At 39.7% G+C, this 24,164-nt stretch overlaps 1 protein-coding gene across 2 annotated transcripts in view; it reads right to left on the bottom strand.

The window, feature by feature from the left end:
- LOC306856308 (mitogen-activated protein kinase 9-like) overlaps positions 1–24,164 on the bottom strand; it is a 59,262-nt gene that overhangs the window by 23,154 nt on the left and 11,944 nt on the right. The gene's annotated exons all lie outside the window — the stretch shown is intronic.

Genomic DNA, 24,164 nt, shown 5'->3' with positions numbered 1-24,164 from the left:
TTCCTACTTCCCCTTTAAGACAAACAATGGACGAGTCGGCTTCCGGTTGCTTAGCGCCAGCGCCACGTAACTCCGGCACTATATAGCCAGGCCACTGGGTGGCGCTCCGCTTGGCCGGCCGATGGAAGGAGAGCAACGCGAAAGACCGACTACACAGACGCAAACAAACACTGAACAAAACGACAAACAACTTCACAATATCCAGATGCGTGTGTGTGTGTGTGTGTGTGTGGGGTTAGGCACAGCGTGGATCACTGTTGGGGATGGAGATGGAGTGGATGTGTTTGAGTGTATGTGAAACCTGTATGCTAATGGCGTGCGTGTGCACCCACATCGCCTCAGCAGGAAACTACAGAGGAGGAGTGAGGTAAGATGCAGTGTATATGTGCTGCGCTAACCGACAGGGACAGGTCACTTTGTCACATCACCTCCCCCCTCTCCAGGCCGCGAACTGGCCGGGTACCGAGACAAGTAGTCGGCTATCTTGTTCTGGGCCCCAGGTAGATGTCGAACTTTGAATTGGTAAGGTTGTAGGGAAAGATACCATCTGGTAATACGAGAGTTGTGATCCTTCATTGTGTGAATCCATGTCAGGGCTCTGTGATCTGTCTCAAGGACAAACTCCCTTCCCAGCAGGTAGTACCTGAGGCTCTCCAATGCCCACTTGATTGCCAGGCCTTCCTTCTCCACTGTGGAGTATCGAGTTTCTCTTGGCAGCAACTTCCTGCTCAGGTAAGCAATGGGCCTTTCTTCACCCGCATCTCCCTGGGCCAGGACTGCTCCAATCCCCACAGCAGAAGCATCCACCTGCACCACAAACTCCTTCGTGAAGTCTGGACTCTTGAGAACTGGGCATGAACACATCTGTGTCTTTAAGATGTTAAAGGCTGAATCACACTCCTCAGTCCAGGTAATGGGGTTCTTCACACTTTTGCAGAGCAGGTTGGTTAGTGGGACAGCAGTAGTGGAGAAGTTGGGAACGAAGCGTCGATACCATCCCACCAGCCCCAGGAAAGACCGGACCTCTTTCTTAGTTCTAGGTCTCGGACTGCGTCGAACAGCCTCTACCTTGTCCACTTGAGGTCTCAGCTCTCCATTTCCCAGGTGGTATCCAAGGTAGTTAGTCTCTGACTTTGCCCATTCACATTTAGCCACGTTTAAGATCAGGCCAGCCTCTCGGATCTTGCTCAGGGTCTTTTCAAGGTGCAGCAGATGGTCTTCCCAAGTCATACTGTATATGACGACATCATCCAGATAAGCGGCTGACCATTCTTCACAGCTCCTGAGGACTTGGTCCATCAGCCGTTGAAACGTTGCGGGTGCCCCATGCAACCCGAACGGTAAGACGGTGAACTGATACAGCCCTAGCGGGGTCCGGAACGCCGTGTAGGGTCTGGACGCCTCCTCCAGGGGAACTTGCCAATACCCTTTGCAAAGATCCAAGGTGGTGATGTACTTGGCCTGACCGATCTGTTCCAGAAGATCGTCAATGCGTGGCATAGGGTAAGCATCAAATCTTGACTGGGCATTCAGTTTTCGAAAGTCAATGCAGATGCGCAAGGTGTTGTCTTTCTTCGGGACAATAACAATTGGGCTACTCCACTCACTCTTGGAGGGTTCAATAACTCCCAACTCCAGCATCGTCTCAATCTCTGCCTTCAGGGGAGCCACCAGCCTTTCAGGTACTCTGTAGGGCCGCTGTCGGGAAGGTGTTGGATCAAGAAGGTGGATTTGATGTTGTACCAGGTTGGTCCGCCCAGGCCTCTGACGAAACAACGAAGGGTACTGGTCCAGAAGATGGTGCAGCTCAGCTTGTTTGGACTCTTCCAGATGGAGCAGATCAACACCTGCTGGCTGTGCGGTCTCTCTCACCATCAGCTCTGGTTGTTCGCCCTCCTGATCCTCTTCCACTTCCCGAACTAGCAGCGATGCTTCAAGTTTGCTGTGTGGCTCTTTCCACTCCTTCAGCAGATTGATGTGGTAAGTCTGTGTTACCTTGCCTTTGTCAGGGTGATGAATTTCATATGTCACTGGTCCCATCTTGCGAACAACAGTGTAGGGTCCTTGCCACTTCATCAACAGTTTGTTCGTTGAGGTAGGGAGCAGTAACAGTACCTTTTTTCCAGGCTGCAGCTCTCGGGTTCTGGCGTGCTGGTCATACCATTTCTTTTGAGCTTGTTGGGCCTGTCGGAGGTTCTCTTGGGCCATCTCCCTGTAGTGCTCCAGGCGGTCTCTCATTTCAAGGACGTACTGGACAATGCCCTTCTCAGACTTCGCCGTCTCATCAGATGAAACGGCCTCCCAGCTCTTCCGCAGGAGATCCAGTGGCCCTTGGACCCGCCATCCATACAGGAGCTCAAATGGAGAAAAGCCTGTTGATGCTTGTGGTACCTCCCTGTAGGCGAACAGCAAGAATGGTAGCCACTTGTCCCAGTCCCTTCCAGTGTCAGAGACGAACTTGCGGAGCATGTTTTTGAGTGTCTGGTTAAAACGCTCCACCAGTCCATCAGTCTGAGGATGGTATGGGCTGGTCTTAATCGCGGTGATGCCTAGCTGGCGATGCAGTAGCTTCATCAGCCGTGACGTGAAATTGGTCCCTTGGTCTGTGAGGATTTCATCTGGTATCCCCACTCTGGAGAACAGCTGGATGAGGGCATTGATGATCTTGGGCGTAGTGATGGAACGAAGAGGGAAAGCCTCAGGATACCTTGTCGCATAATCACTGATGACCAGGATGTATTGGTGCCCTGCACTGCTCTTTTCCAGAGGTCCCACAATGTCCATGGCGATACGCTGAAAAGGGACAGATATCACAGGCAGAGGTAGTAAAGGTACCCTATCCTGTCGACGCACAGCACTGGTTTTTTGGCATGTGGGGCATGTGGTGCAGTATGTCCGTACATCAGTGTACATGGAGGGCCAAACAAATCGTGAGCTTATGCGAGCATATGTTTTCTGGAGTGCCATATGTCCTGCCCATGGAATACTATGTGCTAAGTGTAAAACAATGGGACGACAACATGTAGGGACAACCAAACGGGTGAATTCAGGGGTTCGCATGTGCAATACATCATTAATGATAATATATTTTTCCCCACACAAGTCAGCTTGTTTTCCCTCAAACACTTTAGCAAACAGTGGTTTCAATGACTCGTCAGCTTTTTGCAGTTCTGCAATGTTTTCTGGGACCTTCCAGCCATGAACTTCAAGACCCTCAGTTTGGATCTCAGGGGCTGGGGTACCAAGACCTTTGTCTAGTCGTCGTTGACGACGTGTCTTTCTGGGGCCCTTAGTCCCGCCTTGCAACAGACTATGGTGTAAGTCTGGCAATGGCTGCAGACCTGCTTTAACCTGGGCTCGTGTTACAACAGGACAAGCAACATCAGCATGGCCAGATGTGGTTACAAAGTTTCTGGTAGAATGCAACAGTTCAGTAAGTACCGGTAAGTCTCTTCCCAAAATCATGTCAGCAGGTAAGTCATCAACCACAGCCACATTCAACAAATATGTTTGGTCTTGTACACCCACATTAATTTCAATTTGAGGGTACTGCCTCACATCCCCATGAACACATTGTACATTGACCAGATTAGCAAATGAAACATGTGACATGTGACTTCTTTTGAGCAATGATAAAGTGCTACCAGTGTCCAACAAAGCATTCAAACATTGTCCATTTACTGTAACTTGAACATATTGTGTCTTGCGTGTATTGTTCACATCATTGTCCTCCTCTCTTGGGACATAGCAAAAACCAGTCAGTTTAGATTTACGAACCGGACACACTGTTGCCTTGTGACCCGGTTGTTGGCAGTAATAGCAAACAAGTCTTTTCTCTGGAGCTACTTGCTGTGCATGAGCAACTTTTGAGTCAACATGAGGCTCATCAGAGCCACTGGGAAAGTTTTTAAAGTTACCTTTCGTAGGTTGAGAGCGCTGACTTCCACGGTGAGCGTTGATGTACTGCTGAGCCAGTTTAGCCGCATCAAGTCCAGTTGTTGGCTCATGTTCCTTCACCCACACTCTGATCTCGTAGGGAAGAACACGGAGTAACTGTTCCAGGACTATTGTCTCACCGATCTCCTCCTTTGTATACCGCTCAGGCCTCACCCAACGACGGTACAAGTTCCGCAGCCGATGATAAGTTTCAGTTGGTGACTCCCCTGCTGGAGTAGCAACAGCCCGGAACCGCTGACGGTAGGTCTCTGGAGAGATGTTGAACTTTTCCAAGAGCGCCTCCTTCAGGTCAGCATAGATCTCTGCTCTGTCCTCATCCATAGCTAGGTATGCCTCCAGCGCCTGCCCGGTTAACAGTGGAACAAGACGATAACTCCACTCGTCTTCTGGCCACCTCCAGGTTTTAGCCAGACGTTCGAAGCGACGCAAGAAGTTCTCGATGTCCTCCCCCTGCTGGAAGACTGGCAACTTCGGCTCTGTTCGTAGCGTCGGCTGGCTGCTGGACCCCATATAGGTTGGTGAGTCTCGGTCTCTCTGGTAAGCTGTGCCTCTGCGCTGAGCTGGCGTTGGGAGCTCCATCCGCGGGCTCTCAACATCACTCGCTGGCCGGGCAGCTTGCAGAATCGACTCTCGTAGACTCTGTAGCTCCAGAAGATAACGCTGCTCTCTCTGCTCTTGAGCGCACAGGAAATCACGCATCACAGCATACATCCCGCCTGATGCAGCAGGAGAGACGGGTCTTTCTGGGGCCCTTAGTCCCGCCTTGCAACAGACTATGGTGTAAGTCTGGCAATGGCTGCAGACCTGCTTTAACCTGGGCTCGTGTTACAACAGGACAAACAACTTCACAATATCCAGATGCGTGTGTGTGTGTGTGTGTGTGTGGGGTTAGGCACAGCGTGGATCACTGTTGGGGATGGAGATGGAGTGGATGTGTTTGAGTGTATGTGAAACCTGTATGCTAATGGCGTGCGTGTGCACCCACATCGCCTCAGCAGGAAACTACAGAGGAGGAGTGAGGTAAGATGCAGTGTATATGTGCTGCGCTAACCGACAGGGACAGGTCACTTTGTCACACTGACCTAACAGAGCAAAGCTTATATCCTCCTCTCTCTCTTCTATAATTAGCTACAGTTAATTACAGTAAGGGCAAAAGTGATGGTTTGGTACGCACCTCGATTTAGAAGTTACAATTAGGGATGTTTTCAGTACAGCAGGGAGAAAAACAACAATTTTTTTATTAAACGGTGGTTCCTTTAAACAAAAAAGACTTTCAAGTCTGTCAATACTTCTGAAACACACACTTCATGTGCTGTTTATGGTGTTGTTGTAAATGGGGAAAGAGATTTGAAGTGCTTATACTTTTGAATGCAAAATATTTGAGCAAAATGTGCATTTTAGTCTAATGTCAATGTTTTTTTTTTTTCAGTCTTTGACACACTCACGTGCACTGGTGATATAAGACTTGCTTGCTGTCCGGACAAGCCTTCATGTAAATTGAAAACACCCACTTTCTAACATTTAAATATAAAGACACAACCCTAAGATGAAATTTGTGGACTGAGGGAAAACAAGTCTTAAATGCATTAAACAGCACATGCTTCTGACAGGATGGCAAGCTGCTTTAAAATGTGCTTAATATATAGCACATCTCACATTCAGGAAAACTATGAACTACTAATGCTACTTAATATTTTAGATTTTTCTAAACTGTAATGATTGGACCTGTACTGTTTGCATTACAGACAAGCATGATACTGCAAAGTGTGTGTACTGTTAAGGCCGTGAAACACCATGCAGACATCAAAAAAGTAGCACCAACAAATGAATGCAAAAGAAATGCAAAAACTACAGCCACTGGTTATCTAGAATGTACGTTCTGTGCCTGTGTGAGAGAAAATGACTCTCCATATCAGCAGGTGGGAGTAGTCTATATTTAGATTTCAAAAAGAATTTCAACACAGAGCAACTATTCAACAACCACAATTAGCCAAAAAGCCACAGACGGGAACAAACTGGAAAAACAACTTTGACAGCCTTTAACAAAGTATTACATTTCTAAATAGATGCACAAATACTAAAATTCTGTCTGATAACTGGTCAATAATACTATTGTATACTAATATCAATTATTTTTAATGCTTTCTCCAATGAATAGGTTCCATTTCATAATGCCGAATCACTGACATTAAATGACATTATTTTTAAATGAATGCCCCATTTTATTTTTGAAGTACAACATGTGCTTGCACTACTTCCAATATCAGGACAAATGTATTTGAAAAGTTCCCTTTTATGCATCCAGTGAAGACAGCCTAAAGCCGTTTTAGTACATCAACATGCCTGCGGTAGACACAGCATAACGTTTGAGAAATTGAGAAACTGTATGAATCAAGTTACTTTTAATCTTAACTAGTGATCGACCGATATTGATTTTTTATAACCGATACCGATACCAATTATTTGCATGTCTATGTGCCCGATAACCGATATGCAGAACCTATATTTATTTACTGTTATAAAGTAAATAAATGACTGCGTGAAGTAAGTCCATACTTCACTTGGTTTTTCCTCCTTTCAGTCATCTTAACAAAAAATGTTTTGAGAATTAGCAGTCTTTCATGCAGGGCTCTAGACTCATTCTTCCCACTGATCTCACTTTTGCGCATGAGCACATAATTTGGTTGCAATTTGTTTTTGCTACAACATTTGATTAATCAATGCATGCTGATGAACTTTTATCATAGTTTATAGTTATATGGTAACGAAAGTTTTCAACATTCAACTCATTCTTTTTCATCTGTATTATTTGTGATTTAAATTTTGTGAACAGGAATTCCTTTTTTTGTGCGCTTTTTACTTTCAAATTTGCGATCTTGGTGTCACATTTTACAAGAAAAGATCATTGTCTGTTTTGCTTATATCTATACACCTTTAACTTTTTAAGACTAAAATAAAAGATGGATTCATTGTTATTCTTAATTAAAAAGCGCAACAACAATAAAACAGTACGTTGACAATGACAAACTCTTACATAACATTTATCAACAAAAACGAATAAGACGAGGCATGGCATAGGACACACCACATGCTGTACTATATACCTAGTATATTACAGAATGTTTAGCAAACTCTGAGGAAGCAAATAAATATTAATATTTATTTAATTAAGGAAAGCCTCCATAGCATAACCTGAGGTAAACAGCAAAGATAACAAGCTTCTCAAAACGAAAACAAAAGAAAAGTAAAACTAAACTGGCTGTAGCTGACAGGAGTTTTTTCTACAAGAATACCACCACGTTCACCTTCTCTGGTTTAAGAAGCGGTCTTTTACTTTAGTTTCGTTTGAAAACAAATCCATCCGTTGCGCTCCATCCGCGACGCGCACCTTCACGCTCGTGCTGACGCGGCGAGTATGAACCAGGCTCTACCCACTAAGCGCTCGTGCTGAAAGCACCTCTCTTTACGTGATCAGTGAAATCTGACTCCTGCTATAATGTGCTGCGGCTGGCAGCGCGTGCTGTATGAAGCAGACGCTTTGGAGTAGCGCAGACCTGGCACTCGTACAAATGCGACCACGTCAAATTTTAACACAATTACCATTTTGGTCGCAGTCTAGAGCCCTGTCATGTTCAATTTAATCTTCGTATTACAACAACAAAAAACATTTTATTTATAAAAAGCTTTAGCAGCAACACTAATATTAGCAGTAAGCAAAATGAACATAGAAAGTCTAATGTTTTCAAATGGAGAAAATAAAGGAAAGGAGTCATATCAACTCCATTTTTAACTACAGTTTTAGTAGGTTTATAAGCTGTTTAATAGGATAAAGAGTGAAGAATAATTCACTGGATAATGTTAATTCACGGAATAATATTCTCTGGAATATTGGAATATAACAAGCATTGTATTTTATTGCATTTCTCAACTGGCATGCTCTAAATTATGCTGCTGACAGCGCGGTTTATATGCCTTTACACAGAACTATAGGCTACTCAAACTGCGATCGATCGCAGAGATAATAAATAATTAATTTCCAGAGAGTTGTATTAATTTAGATGTTTATAAACGAAATAATGGTTATATAGTAAATGTTAATACAATTTAGGGTGCTTCAAAAAAGTGAATCTTGTTCAAAGTTACATGCGGTGTCCGAGCTGAGCATTTCTTGAGCATCAACCCGCTGAGTGAACTGCAATATGAAAGCGGCTTCACGAGACTAATGATGAGCATATAGACAACAGAGAGAGAATTACATTCAATGCTTTTCTTTCCAACATGCAATCATTCATGGCTGTATTATTTAATTCATGCAAAGTTACGTCTTTATTGGGACAGGACTTGACGGATTATCTATGTGACTCCGACTTCACGAGACTAATAGACCACAGAGAGAATTAAATTCAGCGCTTTTATTTCCACCATGTGCTAATTCATGGCTGTGTTATTTCAGGCAAAGTTATAGCCTATCTTTATAGGGACAGGGCTTGACAGAGTATCTTATTTATCATATTTCTTAGAGCCAAGTTGCATTTAAACTATATCAGGCATTTATGTAATGCATCTAATTTGTGCATTAATGCCTGTAATATTAAATAGTTTACTAACTACAGCAAATCAAGTACCTGCACGCCGTTGCTGTCTCGTCTCCCCTCAGATGCGCTGCAATTGCGATCCTGCGCGCAATTCTGAAAACGTCCACAAGATGGCGGTGTTTATCGGGGAATCCGATATTACAAAACCGATATTCGATTATGGAAAAATGCTTAAATATCGGGAAAAATATCGGTAAATCGATATATCGGTCGATCTCTAATCTTAACTTCCACTCATTATTAACAAGTTTTCCCACAATGCACTGATGCAAACAACGGTTTTATTCTTCTTTCTGTGTCATCATCATACAAACTCCCTTTGGACTTTAAATCTTCTGTTTTGCTTTCATGTCCTCTCTTTCTTTCTCTTCTGAAAGCAAAAGCAGAAACTACATCACAGCAAACACTGAACTCTGTCTTTTTAGTGGAGATGCCTTCGAATATCAGAAATATCATGTCACCTTGTAAACAGGTTCTCTTGTGGGATTCATTCTAATGAATCCTCCTCCTGCTTTGTGCCATTTTTTACGCAACAAAACAAAATTAACTTAAATTGATTCGCAACTTCCATTATGAAGTGTTCAAGAAGGCAAAGTAACCATCCCCTTGGTGACTCCGTAAACAAAACCAAGCTAAGGTGCTGTAGTAGATAGACCACTTTCACATCAATAATAGTCAAAGCTGGCACTGATATAGTAAAAAAAAGCTTCAATGTGCAGGGACTTTAAAATTGTTAAGATGATTCCTTAAAGCCATCGGATCCAATTTCACCATGGCTAAACATTATCCGTTTAAAGCGGGCCAATAATCCAATATTGTAATGGAGAAGAGATGCAGCATCACAGTGTTTGGCATGGAAACCCAGCATAGAGCACCTGATACAGGAATCAATCACTGAAACATCACAATTTAATGCATATTTACAATTTGAACCTACATGTTCCTTGTAATCAGAGACAACTCCGTGTATAACAATACCACTATTAGTGCCGTCACAATATTAGATTTTTAATACACGATTATCATGGCAAAAATAATTCATGATAATGACTTATATCTATAGAAATCTTGCAAAACAATAATAATGCTATCAGACAAATTAATCTTTACTACCTGTTTTAGCCAGTGAATCTCACCAGTGCATGCAAGAGGAACAATTACACAATGGCAATCAGATGCTGACAAACAACTGAAACAAAAGATCCACAAGACAAGTATTTTAACTTATATATATATATATATATATATAGTTGTTGTTTTTTTTGGTGTTTGGCTTAGTGTTATGTTAGAATCATTATTATACTCATACCTTTTGTTCTTTAATATTTTGAATTGTTTTTAGCTTTATTTTTCATTTAAATGTTAAGTTTCTAAATTTTGTTGTATGCATTTGTAATTTTTATTTAATTTCTTTATATTTAAAATGTGTATAGGTAGTATTTATAAAGTTTTACCTTTTAGTTTTGGATCTGTTTTTAGTTGTTTTAATACTACAATTGATTACTTCTGTTGTCCTCATTTGTAAGTCGCTTTGGATCAGGGGTCTCAAACTCGTGGCCCGGGGGCCAATTGAGGTCCGCGGGATGATATTTTGTGGCCCCCTACTTGACAAAGTTTAGTGTTAGTGCGGCCCGTACGTTGTGCTCAAACACCTTTTTGCTGAGTCTTGCCACACTTTTGTTTATTTTTTTATCACTTATGGGCTACCATAGATAGTCTTGTGACAGCTTCCGGAGGCGTTTGTTGTCAACGGTTGTCAAGCTAGCCAACCGTGAAGTACCTGGGGAAGTATCAACGTTAGTCACTTGGTTGAAACATGTTCCAGAGTGACACCAAGTGGACGGAAAATATATGACATCACCCAGTTCCAGTCATGTCTCTCTCAAAACGTGCCGTGAAGAGAAAGGTTGGCGACAAGCACAGGCAATTTCAGGAAAAGTGGGAGACAGAATATTTTTTTGTCAAGCACAGGGGCACCCCTACGTGTCTCATATGCACAGAGAAAGTTGCGGTGTATAAGGAATACAATGCCAGACGTCATTACTCAACTAGACTTGCTGAGGAGTGTACAAAATACCAGGGAGATGAGAGAAAGAACCGGGTCGCCAATCTTAAAAAATGTCTATTGAGGCAACAAGATTTATTCAAGAAAGCAAGCAAAGAATGAAGCAGCAGTCAAAGCTAGCTACGTGGTGAGTGAGATGATTGCTAGGGCCGGAAAGCCATTCAAAGAAGGAGAGTTCATCAAAAAGTGCATGTTACTAGCTGCAAGTAAAGTCTGTCCGGAAAAGAAGGGTCAGTTTAGCAACATTAGCCTTTCAGCTAACACAGTGGCAGAGCGCATTTCTTACCTGTCAGAAAACATATATGATCAACTTCGTGAGAAAGACGAACGTTTTTGTGCATTCTCAGTCGCTCTTGATGAGAGCACGGACAACACTGACACTGCGCAGCTCGCAGTATATGTCCGTGGTGTTGACGACAATTTTGAAGTGATCGAGGAGTTGCTCGCAGTGATTCCAATGCATGGTCAGACCACCGCTCAGGAGATATTCCGCTAGCTGTGTGGTGCTATTAAGGATGCCGGTTTGTCATGGAAGAGGTTTGCTGGAATAACGACGACAGAGCGCCATCAATGACAGGAAGGAAAAATGAACTGGTGGCACTTGTTCAAAGAAAACTGGAACGGGAGAATGTGGAGGAGGCCATTGCTCTGCACTGCATTATCCATCAGCAGGCCCTTTATGGCAAATGCCTGAGGTTTGACAATGTGATGTCTGTTGTTGTGAAATGCATCAACCATATCAGATCCAGGGGCTTAAAGCACCGGCAGTTCTGCGCCTTTTTGGAGAAAATAGAGTCAAAATATAAGCAGGGGAAACGTCTTGAAGTGTTTTGAGTTGAGAGCAGAAGTGAAAGCCTTCATGGAGAAGGATGAGATGGCTGTTCCTGTGTTAAGTGATCCCAAATGGCTCATGGACTTAGCTTTTCTTGTTGACATCACACAGGAACTGAATGTACTGAACAAGAAGTTACAAGGCCAGGGGCAGCTTGTCAGTGCTGCCTATGACAACGTGAGGGCATTCTCTACAAAACTTGTGTTATGGAAAGCCCAGCTCTCTCAGACAAACCTCTACCATTTCCCAGCATGCAAGGCACTCACGAATGTGGGCACACCATTCAGTGGTGAGAAGTATGCTGATGCCATTATGAAGCTACAAGAGGAATCTGATCGCAGGTTTGCAGACTTCAAGACACACAGAGCCACTTTTCAAATTTTTGCTGACCCCTTCTGCTTCGATGTGCAAGATGCTCCTGCTGTACTTCAAATGGAGCTCATTGAACTGCAATGCAATTCTGAACTCAAAGCCAAGCTCAGGGAGGTGAGTGGAAACGCAGACAAGCTTGGACAATTTTTAAGAGAATTGCCACCCACCTTCCCTGAGCTTTCCAGGATGTTCAAGCAGACCATGTGCCTTTTTGGGAGCACATATCTATGTTAAAGCTCTTCTCCACCATGAACTTCAATAAGTCAAAGTACAGGTCCAGACTTACTGATGAGCACCTACAAGCCATAGTGAGGGTTTCAACTGTTTCCTCCCTCAAGCCAAACGTGTCTCAGCTGTGTGAGAGGAAGCGCTGCCAGGTCTCTGGCAGCAAGGAGTAGGCAAGAGAAGCCTATGTTCTGAAGAACCGTTCATGTTCAGAAGGAAAGTTCATGTTCAGAAGGACAGTTCATGAAGATCATGTCATGTTCAGAAAGGAAAGTTCAAATTCAGAGAAACCGTCCATGTTCAGAAGAAACATTCACGTTGAAGAAATGTTAATAATAAAGATTGGATAAGTTGTGCTCCTTTTTTTGGAATACTTGAAACCCTTTTTTTGGAATACTTAATGCGGCCCAGCCTGACCCAGACTCTACCTCAGGGATGGAAATTAGCACCCGCCACCAGCCAAATGCGGGTGATTTTGTGTTGTGGCGGGTAAACTCGCTTCACCTACCGGCCACCGTGGCGGGTAAATAAAAATAGCATACTGTTTCACACGGACGGCGGACACTTTTAGAGGAGGCACCTAATGTTAGAGCCTGCAATACTGCGGTTTCACCAGTGTGGCACTGTAGCGCAAGACTGTAGTTCAGCCCTCCTGGATGCATTCAAGAGAAGAAGACATACAGCGCTTCAGAGAAAATGCACCTGAACTTGAGCGGCGATTGGATGAACATGTTAATATATAGCTCGCTTTCGTCTCAGTAACTAAATAAACACAATAAAAACTGACAGCAGTGTGAAAACAGCATTTAAAAATGCATCTGATTACAACGATGTGGATGTTTGAATGAGCTCTGCTTTTCAGTAATGTAATGTCCGGACTAAAGCAGCTCTCCAGTGTGGAGCTAGCTAATTATTAAATATTTTTATTAGTGGGAAAAAAAAGTGACAGTTTGGTTTACAGAGACCAAAGCTTGATCTAGCTAAGGACTGTTTTGATTATTCATAACCCTATAAGGTATTTGAAAATATTATGTTCTGAATAAAATAGTTTATCCAAAGCATCGTATCACTTACCTTTATTATGTTTCTTATCTATATGACTTACAAAAGGAGAAGTTAGGCAGAATGTGTCATTCAGTTTCTTTTTCATGTAGCTAATTATATGGTGAGAGAGTGTCTCTATCTGTCATTTCATTTGTGTGCCAAATACATCTATTTGTATAATGAATTGGTGACACTTTACAATAAGGTATAATTTATTAACATTAGTTAATGTATTAATTAACATCAATGAACAATGCATTTATTACATTTAACTATTAATCTTTGTTAATAAAAACTTAAAAAACAGCATTAGTAAACGCTGAAATTAACTAACTTTTAGATTAACAAATGCTGTAGAAGTATTGTTCATTCTTAGTCCATGTTAACTAATGTTAAATGATGAACCTTATTGTAAAGTGTTGCCAATTAATTGTTTAATAATTGTAATTACATAATATACTTTTCTAAAGCTGAAGTGACCTTTATGTTAGAATATGTATAACTTAATATTTTAACTAATCACAAAAGCTGAATTATCAAAGTCTACAGGTCAATCAGTGGAATAATCGATGATTAGTCGATTAATCGTTCTAATAATCGTTAGATTATTTGATTATCAAAATAATCGTTTGTTGCAGCCTAAGAGAAAACATCTCAGGAGGAGCCAGTGGACAAAGAGGCGAAGGTCAAAAAACGTTTTTTTAAAGAACAATGGAGAAAAGCAGACAATGGGGAGTGCCGTGATTGGTTAGTTTACGAAGAGACAAGTCTGACAATGTTCTGCTCGGTATGTCGTCAACACGCTTCAGCCAAAACTAATAGTTTCATTGTTGGGACTAAAAACCTAAAACTGGAAGCCATAAAAGACCACGAATCATCCGAGCAGGCGTAAATTGGACTGGGAGTGGGGAGGATGGGTGGAGGAATGTTAGTTTTTTGTTTAATCTGCCCTACTCATTTAATGAAATGTATATCAGTTCATGGTTTGTGTGTGTATAAGAGAGAAAGAGAAAGTGTCAGTATTTCATTGAGACTTGAGATTAAATAAACTGCTTAAGTATTGTAGATCTTGTAGTATTAATTTTCACATCCAGTTACACATTGTCGGTTAAAAACAAGAAAGTGGCTGGTAAAAACATTGAGTGGCTGGTAGATTTTGAAATCCACCAGCCACAGTGGCCGGTGGACAAAAAATTTAATTTCCATCCCTGCTCTACCTCCAGCAGCCCCCAGGTAAGTTGAGTTTGAGACCCCTGCTTTGGATAAAAGCGTCTGCTAAATGACTAAATAAATAATAATAATATTCCACATTCTCTGTTTATGGTAAATTTTAATGAAGGAAGACAAGCATGCTTAGTTTATCTGATTTCAAGCTGTAGTGAAAAATTGTCTGAATGTTTCCTGAAGAACTGAAAAGTCTTTTTGATGCAACAAATACAAAGAAGTGGCAGGAATACAAAGAATAACAGGATATTTGTACTCCAAATTACATTATAGCATCAGTCGAGTTCTCCATCTGCATTTTATTCAGCTACAGATAGCTGATGACAAGGTTGTCCATATAAGGGTTTTTCTGGAACATGATTTTATTACTTCTATGAGTTTCACTTTCTCTGCAAGGGTGCCCTCTGGCTTCAAGTATGAATGAAACAAATTACCTGTGAAAGTTTAGAGCTCTATATTGCTCACATCGCTTTATTTTGGGTACAAATTGAAAAAAAAAATAATCCTCTATAAATATATTTGAAGTAAACATACGATAATCCATGAGTATCCATGAATATTTGCCGTAAGTTACTGCTATATAGCCTAGCATTAGATGATGGGAAAATTTATATAAAAACTAAAATGAGCACCCATAGAGCGATATGATGATATATATCAGATGGACGAAAGAAAAAAAGTCTATTGTTTCATATTATGCTCTATCGTTTATTTCACGGTGTCACAAAATACATTGTTTACGGTAATACTTTTTCATCATTTGGATGACTGCGATCTTTACACGCCACCACGGGGCGGTGAAAGGGAGACAGAACCAGGTGGAGAACGACCAGAACAAAACGAGGAGCTTGTTCCTAAACGAGGGACTACATCTGTAGCATGGGCATGCGTTTTTAAGCATTGCAGTTTTAAAACAACCAATTTTAAGCTGTTGAAACTAGTGATCGACCGATACTGATTTTTTTTTTTATAACCGATACCAATGACTGCGTGAAGTAAGTCCATACTTCACTTTGGTTCCTCCTTTCAGTCATCTTAAAAAATGTTTTGAGAATTAGCAGTCTTTCATGCAGGGCTCTAGACTCATTCTTCCCACTGATCTCACTTTTGCAACTAACTTTCTCAGTTGGTCGCACAAGCACATAATTTGGTTGCAATTTGTTTTTTTGTTTTTGCACATTTGAACATTTGATTAATCAATGCATGCTGATGAACTTTTATCATAGTTTATAGTTATATGGTAACGAAAGTCTTCAACATTCAACTCGTTCTTTTTCATCGGTATTTGTGATTGAAATTTTGTGAACAGGAATTCCTTTTTTCGTGCGCTTTCACTATCAAATTTGCGATCTTGGTGTCACATTTTACAAGAATAAGATAATTGTCTGGTTTGTTTATATCTATACACCTTTCATTTTTTAAGACTAAAACAAAAGATGGATTCATTTAGGGCTGCAACTAACGATTATTTTAATAATCGATTAATCGGTCGATTATATTTTCGATTAATCGATGAATCGGATAAAAAAACCAAAAACAAGGCATTCATTTCCAACCCTTTATTCAAAAACAGAACTAAAATATTTAGAAAGTGCACAAACACGCTGCTCCTTGAACATCCCAGAGCTGTTATAATAATAATAAAATAAAATAAAAATGGACTAACACAAAAAACATACACATGTATGGTTTACATCTGCCATCATCTTACATCATTTTTTTAAATAAAGTGCCACCTGAGCTGCCAGAACAACAGGGGCGTGTCTAGAGCATTTTAAATGGGGGGGCCAGTCTGGGGCACTGCCTCAAAAGAGGGTGGCCGGGGGGAGGGGTTGGATACACGATGTTAATAGGCCTATATTATATAGGCTATTAATTGCACAGTGTGAGATTCATTGGTACTCACAGAACTTTGTGAGATCGCGATGAACAAAGAGTGACGGCTTTATTGGTTATGAGCGCTCTTTGCAAGCTTTCTAGGCAATCCATTTAAAATGTAGAACTAGTTTTTTGCCCACACACGTTGCAAAGTTTTGGGAATAACATCTGCATATTTATGCAGGATTCGCTCTCGAAGTATCAGCATATTGATAGTAATAGAAGGGACAAAATATGTGAAAATGTGCATTAAGAGAGCACCCCCACTTATTTCAGAAGCAGCCTTGGTGATTATTTCTGGAACCTGGTTGATATGCTTCTATAACTATATACAAAAACAACAAAATACAAATGTACTACATAAAATAATTTAATAAATGCATATTTACAATTTAAGCACTTAACTAAAATAAGTATTAATAAAATGAATAACTAGAGAAGGCTAACTATATTCAGCTTGCTTCCATTTAGTGAGAAAAGCCTACACTGAAAAAAAGGAAAAGCAGTTTTACTGAATTCACTTAAACAATACGCTTACAGTCTACTTAATAAATTTATGTTTGAGATGCAAACATAATTTTATTGTGTAAAGTCTAAATGAAATTCAACAGTCATCAAAACATGATATAATCACTTTGCAAGAAAATGTTCAAATTGATTCAGATTTCCAACAAATGGTGTTCACGTAAAATGATTTTTTCTGCTGTTTGATTTACTTAATTAAAATGAGCTCGTGTCACACGATTACTTTACATTTTCTTCTCAACTTAATTTCATTGCGTACAATTAATCTAATTCAGTTTTGTGAAGTTCTCTTATCATTTACGCGGGTGCAACGTGCACGAGAGCATCCGCTCATGCGCTTTGAAAAGCAGAACCGTTGGTCTGGGAAAGCACACTTGAGGGGACTGACTGACATGTTTCCGTTAAAAGGTAAGAATTTCATTTAAAAAAATCGTATGATAATCCTAAAAATGCATTCATTGTCAGATTAAATGCAACAATAGTGTTTTAAGATAGCTCCACACGCTTTTAAATCATATCGACGGCATATTTCGTCGAGTGTAATCGCAGATTTTTTTTTTTGAGGTAACTTAGGCCTATAAGGTTAAATATTACTCATAATTTTCCAAACTGCAATTAAATCACTCACAAATGGATACTAAGTTTTCATCAGGCGATTAATAGGCTAATGCCCGTCAACATTGGCTAAAAAGTGTTCATTTCACAGCGTTTAGAGTTAACTTAGATTTTCAGAATCAGTGATTTATAAATATTTAACGGAATTTTGTGCTGAGGGTTGATAGGAAAGAATGCGTAACGTACGTATAACAAGGGGAAACCTAACTGAATTTATTAATGCTTCATAAGAGCAAGGTTTAATAATACCTTATGACAAAGAATAATTATCCAAGTCTTAACTATATCGAGATGGAGATTGACGTTAAACGTTTTTGCACTTTTACACACATGGAACATGGGGGAAGTCGTGGCCTAATGGTTAGAGAGTCGGACTCGTAATCGAAAGGTTGCGAGTTCGAGCCCCCGGCCGGCAGGAATTGTAGGTGGGGGAGGGAATGTCCAGCGCTCTCTCCACCCTCAATACCACGACTGAGGTGCCCTTGAGCAAGGCACCGAACCCCCAATTGCTCCCCGGGCGCTGCAGCATGGCTGCCCACTGCTCCGGGTGTGTGTTCACGGTGTGTGTGTGTGTGTGTGTGTGTGGATTTGTTCACTACTCACTGCTGTGTGTGTGCACTTGGATGGGTTAAACGCAGAGCACCAATTTCGAGTATGGGTCACCATACTTGACAATACGTCACGACTTTAAGCATTGAAATCGGTTAAAAAAATCTCTTAAATATGTCAACATTGTTGTGCTTTGTAGTCAGAAAACCCGCTGCTTCCAAGTTCACTGATATGTGTTTTTAGGACCAGATTCGACAATCTGTGTTACCTCTGAGCTACCCTCCACTGACTTTAGGTTTGTTTGTGGGGGAGGGGTTCGTCGCCGTTGTCTTATCACAGCAATGGACAAAAGCGCTCGATGCTCCGTCAGTGTATGTCTATGAGAGGAACAATGTGAAGCTGACTGATTTACCGACAAATAAACATCAAGTTAAACATACAGTATGTTTTTTTTTTTTTAGTACAGTGACCTCTTTTATCAAGTAAATGAATACTCGATAGCCCCGCCCTCACCCCATAACTCATAAAAAGTTCTCTCAGGCAGGTTTTAAGATTATAATATTAAGATTTCATATCTACTGTTAATGAGATTTTGGTAGAAAACTAATTTATTTGTGTTAACATTCTGCTTCCAGGTGAATGTAGAGTTCAAACGAATCACGACCATTCCTCTACAGTCAAAATTTCTGTCACAGCTTGACCTTCACTTTGAACGCTTTCTGAAGATTTTTGAAAGGCGACCAGGGCAACAAGGCAGAAAGCTGAAAGAGATGATGTCAACTGTAGTTCAAGTAAGTGAGCAAAGTTGCATTTGCATATGGTGATCATCTCAACATCATTCATATAAACCCCTTTCACAAAGTCTTTTGTGAAGGTTTTCTGACTCGCGCCCATAGACAGCAACGTAACTGACACTCTTTACTTACTACTTTTACTTTTGCCATTTAGCAGACGCTTTTGTCCAAAGCGACTTACAAATAAGAAAAAGTAACTAAAACTAAAAAGTTACAACTCTATAAATACTATCTACCCACATATTTAAGAAAATAAAGAAATTAAATAAAATTGACATACATATAACAACATTTCAATAATAAACATATCAATGAAAAAATTAAATAAAAGGCGATACTACTATCCCTTGCCGGTGTCCCTGCCCGGTGGAGTCGCACGGTAGAGTAGATGGTCTTTACACTCTTTACTTTTTTACTTTTGTCATTTAGCAGACGCATTCTGCGCTTTGAATGTCAGTTACATTGCTGTCTATGGGCGCGAGTCAGAAAGCTCGTTCCAAAGATGAACGGATGTCCTAGGGTTGTCAAACGACTTGAGGGTGAGTAATTCAAGGGGAAAGTTAGGTTCCAGCTGGTTACCTGCCATTCTCCCACTGTGTCTGCACAGCATATGGACAAGTTTTTACCAAAGGTTTTTACTATGCTGATAGCACTGATGTTAACATTTGGTGATTCAAATGACCCATGTGAGGTCTCTCTTAAAGTTTTTAATGCATTTTTTATTTTTAGTGAATGATTTTCCATTGGGTTTGACTGTCAGACTGCTAAATTTATGGGTCAAGAGTATTTCATTGAATCACACAACATGATATGATAAGGTGTAAAGCAGTCTAGCTGTATTTTCTTCATTATTTACCCCACCTTAACCCATTTTGCATCAGACTGATTTAAAACTGATTTAAAAAAATGCATTGTTTAGCTTCAGGTTAGCACACTAGAAATTGTTTGCATGTATTCATACTCTATTTTTTGTACTTGATGTTAATTGCATTCCGTTTCACATCATAATATCAAGCTATTATCTGTGTTTTCTAGAATATAACATGCATGTTTGCCATACTCCTAATATAAATTATGAACTTTTAGTGAACGAGACCTATTGTGCTCTTTTGTTTAATTGTGTTTTGAGTAATGTCTGTAACTAACCTTTCTTTTTCTGCTCTGGTTTATTTTTTTTAAGAATGACATTGATGCAGCTCGTGAACTTGCCATCAAAGGACTCTGTATCTATCTTAATGAGGACCCTAAAGATCTCATTCAGGAGTACGTGGTGAGTGGTTATAGTACAGATTCCATCGGTCAAGCTATGTTCAACAAGCAATACATTACTACATCTAAACCATGGTTTCATCTAATATGCACTTTTTTGTTTTTGGTTCTAAAAAACTACCCTTACAAAAAGAAGTATACTTTTAAATAAATTTTATTAAGTATACTTAAGTAAAGTTCAAGTATATTTTTAAGCATACTTGTAAGTGTACTATTTCAATACTTCTTGATACTTATTTCAATAGTTTGTACTTCAACTATACAAAAAGTGAACTTTAAGGTATACTAATAGTTTACTAATTAAATACTTGTAGCATTTAAGTGCACTTTGAAGTATAGTCTCCGTAAACTACTAGTTTAGTAGGTTTATACTGCAAGTATACTCATAAGTTTTCTTTAAGTGAACTTTACATCATACTTTAAGTATACTTCTATGTCCCTATTTAGGTATTAATTTGTATATATTTTATATGAATATCTGAACACACAAAGACTCGGCTAGAACAATTGGAGCGATTACAAAATTGTGAAAGGGCATTCCTGTAGCGATACCAGTACAATATCTCACGGTTCTTTTTCAGAATTTGAGAAACATAACAAACTGTTGTATAAACTATTATATACAATATATTTAGACTTTTATAAGTCTAAATATATTATATACTAAGTATAAGTCAAGTATACTTATGTCATTTTAAGTATATTTCTGAGAAGTACATAAAACACATTTCTGAGAAGTACACAAAGTAGACTGAAAGTATACTTTCCTATTTTTAAGTTTAAAAGAAGTATACTAATAGCACACTTGTATAAACTTCATTTTTGTAGTTCTTAAGTCAAAATATAATGTAAAATAACAATTTGATGGTCCTTTCTTTAAGTAATATTCCATTATGCCTTTTAATATAACAGGATAGAAGATTGGGGTCACCGCAAGCACTGGCATTTTCTAAAAATTACTTGCCTAGTAAGATACAAAAAAGCTACCCCTCATATTTCTTGTTTGTGTGTTAAATACATATTCATCTTGTTTTCTATCTTTAGGACATGGAAGAAGATCTTTTACAGAGTGCCACTGAGAAGACCACCATGGGCATCTTCGTGATAAAAGACGCTGTTGTTTAGACATGTCATTTAAAATGACGCATTGTTCAAATGATTAAATAAAGGCTTTTTATAAAGGCAGAAGGTTTTTGTGTTATTGAAAATGAAACAACAATAATAATTTGTATTAATTTAATTTTAGTGAAGTTATCAAAATTATGTTAAGATAACTTAATTTAATTGCACAGGATTAACATGATCAAAGCATATATATAAAATAATGTTAAGCTAACATAACTGAATTATGTTAGGATAACTTAAAAAGACTATGTACACATTACTTTTTGAAAATACATCTGATTAACACAAAGGTATTATAATGAAACAACATAAATGTGTAGGACACTGTGAACTTAAACTAAATGTGTGGAACCAATGTCCATAATTCAATTGAGTAAATCCAACAAATCTTTTTTTTCAGTGTACTCTTCACTTGAATTAGAAAAAAAAAGCTTTTCTGGTCTTCAGTGATGCGAGGATAACGTTTGAGCATACACACAATATCTGAGTGAGACCCGAGCCAATTCATAAAAGAACAATGTAGATTTAAAAGCACACGTCCAGTTTTGTGCGAGTGAAGGAAATCCGGTTGCGAGTGGAGAGATGTAGGGGTGTGCGATATGACGATTTTTGATCGTGGACGATAAAAATGTCTCCACGATCTGCTTTTGAAGAAATATCGTAGTATCGCGCTACCGTGCACATTGTCAAATACAGTTCTGGCGCCGCCGTCTCTATGTACTGTACAACACGACATACAGCAGTAGAGTTACTCAGACAGGACACTGCACTTATTCGCGATCGCAAAAGTACATTATTTGCACACAAGCCTTGCTGGTTAAATGTTTAATTCGCGCGCTGGTCTGACGTGCGCTTGTTCTGAGCACATACACCTGAAGCACGCGCACTAAAACGCCTGTCTAACAGCGCCTGATTACTCAACTAAGTTATATTTTGCGCTAATACTGTCAAAACACACAAGGTTTACATACAGACTGAGTTGGTTATCTCTAAAATGAAAGTAAATAGTTAAGAGAGAAACGGATGCGTGCCTGTACTGTATATTAGATGCGTGCAGCTCTTAAAGGGACAGGACACTAAACATGCTGTCGACTGTCATTAAAGGGATAGTTCACCCTAAAATTTAATTTCTGTCATTATTTACTCAGTGGAAAACCAAACAGTTGCTGGTCTACATTGACTTTGATAGTAGGAAAGAAAAATCCTATGGAAGTCACTGAGGACCAGCAACTGTTTGGTTTTCCACCTTCTTCAAAATGGCATTTATAAATGTTCAGCAGAAGAAAGAAACTCATTCCGGTTTAAAACAACTTTTGAGTAAATGATGATATAAAAATACAACATTATGACAGAATTGACAGACAGATGACAGAATATTAATTTGTGGGGGAACTATTCATTTAACGTTAACAAAACAACAAAGAGAAAAATCCCTCACTATTCTTGACTGAAAAACTTTAATACAGTTGCTTTAGGAATCAGTCTATCTAGTGTTTTATTTTTATATTTGTTCATTCAATTTCATTGAATGCTCTGCTAAATACACCTATTGTACCTGGAAATAAAGCACTGTTTGTTTTATTTGTATATTATGTGTATTTGTAATGTGTATCTTTGTTCTTATTTTTTAATAAGAAAAATAAAATAATGACAAAGATTTTTTATCTTCACCCACTTTGGCCTAAATATCTGCCATGCATCTTTGTCTTTCTAGTTTGGCTGTAATGCTCAGACAACTTGTAAAACCAAAATAGTAAAACTAACAAAGAATCGGGATAAAAATCGTGAATCGTGATATTTCTATAAAAAATCGTGATATGATATTTTTCCCATATCGCCCACCCCTAGAGAGATGCGTGCTCGCGCATTACATGATCGCGTAACATTATGCGCTCTCGACATCTGTCATTTAGATCACCCTAAAATGCCTAAAATTAATAAAGAAGAGAAGTAAGCGGCCCTAGGCAGCTGCCTACACATGCCAAGATACGCCAGATGCAGTTAGAAATTTACTAAAAACAAGCCTATCGCAAGACATCTGGTAGAGGGGGCACCTAACCACGTAGACACGCACCTGCAGAACAATAAATAATTTATAAAAAATAAAGAACAATACAAATCAGAAAATTTAACAGGATTTGTTTGAATGTCAGAACTTGTTCTCTACACTACACTGCAGACGCACACACTCGCAGATGCACACACTCGCAGACGCACACACTCGCAGACGCACACACTGACACACACACACACACACACACACACACACATACTTTGTTCAGACACTTTGCATTGCAGTTAACACACTTTTTCTGTTTATTTAGTGTGAAATGCTCCCACACCTTGGATGACTTGGGTCGCACGGATTTCTCTGCCTCCCATGTATCTTTCCTCTACCTCCGCTCGTTTTTTATTTTAGCTCCGCCCTGTCTATGAGGCGCCGAACTCTGCTAGCATCCGTGCGCGAGAGAGACCGAGTGTGTTCACTCCGCTCCGCGCTCAACTAAAGTTTTTTTTTTTTATATATAATCAAACGTCTCCGCGTCGAGCGACACAACGAATCGATTATGAAATTCGTTGCCAACTCTTTTAGTAATCGATTTTTATCGATTTAATCGATTCGTTGTTGCAGCCCTAGATTCATTGTTATTCTTAATTAAAAAGCACAACAAAATTTATCAACAAAAACGAATAAGACCAGGCATGGCACAGGACACATCACATGCTGTACTATATACAGAGTATATTACAGAATGTTTAGCAGACCCTGAGGAAGCAAATAAATATTATATTTGTTTTATATTAAGGAAAGCCTCCATAGCATAATGTGAGGTAAACAGCAAAGAACAAGCTTCTCAAAACGAAAACAAAAAAGAAAAGTAAAACTAAACTGGCTGTTGCTGACAGGACTTGCATGTTTTTCTACAAGAACACCAGCATGTTCACCTTCTCTGGTTTAAGAAGCGGTCTTTTACTTTAGTTTGAAAACAAAATCCTCTGTCCGCGATGCGCACCTTCACGCTCGTGCTGACGCGGCGAGTATAAACCAGGCTCTACTGAAGCGCTCGCGCTGAAAGCACCTCTCACAATATCAA

This window comes from Barbus barbus (genome assembly GCF_936440315.1).
Source record: "Barbus barbus genome assembly, chromosome: 36".
In the NCBI taxonomy this organism is placed as follows: Eukaryota; Metazoa; Chordata; class Actinopteri; order Cypriniformes; family Cyprinidae; genus Barbus; species Barbus barbus.
The sequence above is the reverse complement of the archived record's forward strand: the minus strand, read 5'-3'. Positions and strand labels throughout refer to the sequence as shown.